This window comes from Phyllostomus discolor, chromosome 10 (assembly GCF_004126475.2).
Source record: "Phyllostomus discolor isolate MPI-MPIP mPhyDis1 chromosome 10, mPhyDis1.pri.v3, whole genome shotgun sequence".
NCBI lineage: Eukaryota > Metazoa > Chordata > Mammalia > Chiroptera > Phyllostomidae > Phyllostomus > Phyllostomus discolor.
In genome coordinates, this window is record NC_040912.2 from 1,261,704 (window position 1) to 1,267,703 (window position 6,000).

Here is a 6,000-nt window from a genome sequence, read left to right on the forward strand (position 1 = left end):
AATTACCATAAGGAAATTGATGCTTTAGTGTGCGGGAGAGAATTTAATTTACTCAGACATCCGACAGAACAATGCATTCCAGGAGATAGGAGGATTTAAGTTTTTAAGAAATTAAATTTTACTATTTAACATGATTACTTATGTTGAACATCATTAACTAGCTTTTTTAAGTGTTTGAAATAATTACCGGCGCACGGGCTGTGTCTAAAACCCAGGGCCTGCTTTAAATAGGGGTTAAGGATCCATGAAATGAGAAGAAAATCCCACAGCCTTCTCCCTGTCCAGGCTTCCCAAATCCGCTCTGCGGAGTCCGCGGCACGGCCGAGCTGCCCCCACCCCCACCCCAAGGATGCGCAGTCTTCCCTGCGTGACACCGAAACCCACGCTCTCCTACGAGCGCCCGGCCACCTGCATTTTCACCTCACGCGGCCGAGGGTCCGGGGTGAGGCTGAGAGGAAGCGGGAGGCCATGGGGCACGGGGACGGGGCCCGGGACGGGACAGAGCGGCCCTGTGTCTGCGGCGAGGCGGGCAGAGCTGCAGGCGTGCACCCAGAGCCGCACCACCGCCCGCATGTCCTGCCTGTCTGCCCTCTTTCTCTTAAGACCTGGAGATGCAGACAGTCAAGGCCAAGTGCACGCTCAAGACCAGCAGGCGGCGGAGGCGCAGGGCCTCCACCTCTCAGGGCCGGGCCCCTCCCCACCCATGGAGCGAGGCCCCGCGTCCCCAGGCCGGTGGGGGCGGGGGGGGGCAGGCCAGCGGCAGAGCCCCTTCCCGCCGAGCCTCGCCCCTCGCGCACTGGATTCCCAGGAGTTCCTCAATCCTTCCCTAAACGTGAAGTGAAACACCCGACAGGAAATTTCTGGACGAGGCCAGCCCAGAAGTTCCCTTATCCAGCCCTCCGCCGGTCACATTTCCTCTCAGGAGGCTCTCAGCGACGCCCTCCGGCCCGCGTCCGCGGCGGGCCCTGTGACCGTTTAGGTCACGGCGGGGGATTGCCCAAGGGTCCCGACCGAAAATCCCCCCGGCCCTCGGCTGAGGAAGCTGGGTCAGAGCGGGCCTCCGCGGTGGTCCCGCCCGAGGGGGCTCGTGGAAGGTGCCCCCAGCCGCCTGCCTCGTCCCCCCCACAACCCCCACGTCTGCGGAGCGCGCCTTCGGCTCGGCTGCACCGGGTCCTGGCGCGAGTGCGTTTCGCCGGAAGTGCCGAGGTCCCTTAGAGCCGCTCGGGCCCAGGGGAAAGAAACGCCAAGACCTTGACAGCTGTGGTCCTCAGAGGTGGCCTGAGGACGGTGCCCTCCCTCCTCACGGAGAAGCCACCCCTGCACCTCAGGGTCCCTGCTCAGTCCCTTGAGACCTGAAATACAGCCGCGCCCGACAGCAGGCTCCTCTGTGCTTGCCTTCTGCAAGGGGCAGAAAAGGAAGCAAAAAAGCGGGAGACACAAACTTGCACCCAGGTGGCCGGGGTCGGCAGCGGCCCGGTGCGGGGACCCCAAGGGGGCGGCGTGTCCCACCTGCAGCCGCAGCCCCGTACGGCGGCCGCTCTGGGGGGGCAGCTGCGGGCCCACCCGGTCCACTCTCGGCGCAGGCCTGACGCCGGTGACGTCAGCCTGTCCCAGCGCACGGCGCTTCCGCTGCTGCGGCGGGAGCAGCTCAGACCTGGAGGCCCCCCCACCCCCGGATGCTGGGGCTGGGACGCAGCTGAGCGCTTCTCACATGCGGACTCTCGACACACGTGCACACTCTCGACACACGTGCACACACACTCTCACCCGGGCACACACAGGCCCGCACACACTCAGGGCACGACTACACTGACTCCACTCCGGGATGCAGCTGCAGAGCTGGCTCGGCCGTCGGAAAACGCACGTGGAGAGTTTGGCGGTGCCCCCAGTGCCTGCCTGGGACGGCGAGTGGCTGCAGCGGGACCGGGAGCCAGGACGGCTCTCAAACACCGAGCTGCTGCCGATGAAGGGAGCCCGGGGCCACCTCTCCAGGCCTGGGTCCCTCTCCGCCCTGCCACGGGCGCGGCTGCACCCGGCCTGGCCTCCTGTAGCTGCCCTCTCAGCCGAGACTCGCTGGTCGGTCCACTGGGCACTCACTCGGAAGCACGCTCGGACACCGGCTGCATCCCGGCTGCCGTGCGGGGCCCCGAGGCTGCCGGGGCCGCGAGGGGCGTGGGTGTAAGCTCATCTGCCCATGTCCGCAGCGACACATGGGGGACACACCAACCTGCCTTCGAACCCTGAGGCTCACACACCACTCCGGTTTTTGTCGAAAACATGGCCGCATCCCATGCATCCCAGCGGCTCCTCTCCCAGCCCCCCGCCCCCGCTTGGCCCCCCCACCCCCGACCACACAAGCACAAGCCAGAGCTTCCTCTTTCCACGGGGCAGGCTCTTCCCAGGCTGTGGGCTCCTCACTTCTGCCCCATGGAAAGGCAGCGCCGGGCAGTCCAGTTAACCGTGTCGTGGCCGGACTTCTCCCGGCCCCGGCAGGTGCGGTCAAGGCCCCTGCCTGTCTGGGGCGCTCAGCTCGACACTGTCACGCCGCGGAGCCCCAGGGGGCTGGGCTCCTTCCCGAGCCCACCTGCAGCGGGAGGGCCCAGGCTGGGGGAGGGCACCACCAAGCCCCCCCCCCCCCCCCACCTGCGCTGGGCCTTCTGAGGTGTCCCCTAGCAAAACACCAACCGAAGTGGCCTTGGGGAGCGGGGTGTCCACAGTGAAACCATCTCCAAGTCCAGAATGGCCAGCGATGTTTTCAGGAATTCAGGAGCTAAGGAGAGGCCGGGAGGCTCCCAGCCGTGGGTTGATCAGCAGGGGCCGCCCCTGGCTGGTGGGATGGCGTTTTCTTCTCCGCTGGGGCTCGTTTCCTCGAGGCGGCGTCTCACGTGAAGTCCCAGGAGCCCACGTGTCCTGCCCGCCGCATCACGGCCGTGCTGGCACCCGGCACCGGCCCCGGCACGTGGCCGTGGGTGCTGGGAAAATGGGGGCGGGAGGGGTGAATGGAGGAAGGAAGGAACTGTGGCAGGAAGATGAGTGCCTGGGGGCTTCCCATCGACCAGTTTCCAATCCCTGTGTGTGGCTCAGGCCACGTCGGAGAACACCCTCACTGAATCAGAGGCCAAGGAGGTCCGGGACCCCTGGATTTGCTGGCGATTCTGGGGAGACCGACACTCACAGACCTAAATAGTTTTGCCCAAATACCCCACTGACAAGTGTCAGCTTGGCTCGGGGTCACTGACCCCGGGTAGCTGCGTGTGTGCTGCACTAGACGCCGGGCCACCCTGATTCTCTCGGGCCTCAGGCCCCCCAGCCCTGGGTGCGGACACTCAGGGGGCCCTGCCCCGGGGAGATGGTACCCTGGTCCCCCGGGGGAGCTGTGACACCCATCCCGGAAACCCTGAGAGCTCCTGCCATCCGTGGACCTCCCTCCAGACCGGGGCGGGCTCGCCCCTGAGGTGCGCTCGTGTGTTCCAGCCAGACCTGAGCTGCACGTGCCGCACGTCTCAGCCTTTGCCCCTCGTCCAGACACGACTGTCCGCCTTGCCGTCCGGTCACCGCCCCTTCTCTGGAGGGAGGGCCAGTGTGTCGTCTGGGAGGACGTGTGACCGCCCGCGCCGTGTCCTCCGGCAGGCGCAGCCCTCGGTGGCCCGGGCACTCCCTGCGGACCCTCGCTGGCCGGTCCCGGCAGCCTGCGGCCCTGCAGGTGCGTGCGCCTCTGGAGTCAGAGGGACCAGGGTCAGAGGGACCAGGGCCAGGGGCCCCGCGCTGGGTCTCGCTGTCCTCCCCTCCGGCCACCGCGGGCCTTGCCGCTACTCCGGCTGCCCCCACCCCCCAGGTGGATTCCCACCCTGGCTGTCTCCCAGGCCTCTGACGGACGCCCTCACGGTCCTGTTTCGGCGCACGCCGGCCTGTGTGCGTGGCCCGTCTGGCAGCGCAGGGCCCGTGCCCCAGCCCCGCACGGCAGACCCGCGGCGTTCTCCCCGAGGGCTGGGTTCTGCCGCTGACGGACGGGCCTTGCAGGAGCCTTGCTCTCCGCCACCCGAGTCCTCACCGGGCCTCACCTGGCCCACAGCGGGAGGCCGCCGCGGGGCTGGCCCCGACACCCACCGCCCTCCTCTCAGCGGCCCACCGAGCTCCGGCCCATAGACAGCCTCAGAGAGCTCATGCACCCACACTTTCGATCGCCCCAAGGTGGGGGTCTCCTCCCGCTCCAAGGCCCCCCCCCCCCACGAGCGGGATCCAACCTCCGGCCTCGCTCGGCCGCAGGCCTCTGTGACCCAACCCCGATGGCCACTTCCCCTTCTCCCCCTGCCTGCCTGCCGCACCCTCACCAGGAAGTTCACTTGAGTAACTGCAGGAGGTTCCCAAAACGCCTAATGACCTTGACCCCCAGGCATCAGCGCATATGCTTTCTTCAGCTGGGAATTTTTGTCTCTTCTTGTCCGCTTGACCAATTCTTACTCAAGCTTTAAGATCCCAGCCAAATGCTGCCTCCTCCATGCAGCCTCCTGTGGTTTTCCTTTTGCACTGACAGTCTGTCCTCTACCCACACGAGGCCCTGAGGGGCACAGGGCGGCAGCTCCCGCCACGCAGTCAGCCTGCGGAGACCTGCACTCTGACCCTTTCCCTGCCGGCCGGAGCACCCTAGGGAAGTCATTTTACCTCTCTGACCTCAGTTTCCCCACGCAGAAGGTGGAAGGGAGGGACACCAGACCTACTTCGAGGGGCTCACGGTGGGGACTGGGGTGACCGTGCTGGCCGACACCTCACACACACACACACACACACACACACACACACAGAGGACCCCGCAAGAACAGAGCGCGGTGGTCGTGGGGAAGGCCTCGCACGACTGGGCTGTCCGGGCCTGCGCGTCCCACTGGACTCGGGGCCCCTCCTGCACTCCAGACGCCAGGCCTTCCCTCGGGCCGGCGCCCGGCCGGCGCTGTGTCTGCGTGCTGGCGCTCTGGCCCGTCCACGTGGGGAGCCTCTGGAAGCCTCTCCCAGCTCCGTGGGCCGCGGTGAGGGGACCACCGGGCAGGGTTTCGGGGCCGCTCTCCGCGGGCCCTGCCGCCAGCAGAGACCTTGACCAACGGCCCCGGCGAGGAAAGACCACCGGACGCTCTCCCCCCAGAAGCACCCGGGGACGCCAGCCCTGCAGCGGCGGCAGGGCGAAGCCCGGCCCGGCTCGGCACGGGCGGCCCTGAGGCAGCGCCTCTCAGGGCCAGTCCGGGGAACTGGTCTGGTCGCGGCGGTGGGCTTCGGGCTGCGCGGGGTGGGGGCGCCGAGGCCGGGGGAAGTGAGAGGGGCCGTGGTTGTGCGGCAGAGGCGGCCGGCCACACGCTCCTTTCTCTTCTCAAAACCGCGAGCGTCAGGCCCTGCGACCAGAAAGAGAAGTGACCCCCTGTCCCTCCCGGTGCCCAGCGGTGTGAGCGGCCGGGGCGCCGGCCACCACGTCAGGTCAGGTGGGCCTGCAGCTCTGCCGCCTCACAGGGGCGCCCGGGGGACCTGGGGACCAGGCCCTCCCAGCCCCGGGGTCCTGGCAGGGAGAAGGGAGGGAGCACGGCCACCCCACCCCGTGTGGGGCTGCCGGGGGGGGGGGGGGGGGAGGGGCGGGGTCAGTGCTCCGCTGCGTCGTCGGGAGGGCTCCCTGGGGCGCCTGCCCTACACCAGAAACTCACAGCTGCCGCCCTCGAGGTGCAGGTGCAGGCCCACTCCGGGACTCTCCCCACTGCGCAGGGTGTGTTCCGGGGCCAGCGGGCACCCCCGAGGAGCGGGGGGACGCAAACGCAGTGAGGCTTTCGGGGAGCGGCTGCGACGTCGCAGTCCACGGGAGACACGGAAGCTGTTCACTGACCACAGACTGTGCCTCAGGCACCAGGCACCTGTCTCGGCGTCTCGTCCCCCCCGCCCCCCGACGCCAGAGTGTCGGGAAGGCCCTGTCTCCCCCCCCCCCGAACCCCTCGGGCTCCGAGGCTCGGGCTGCACCTCTCCCCGCAC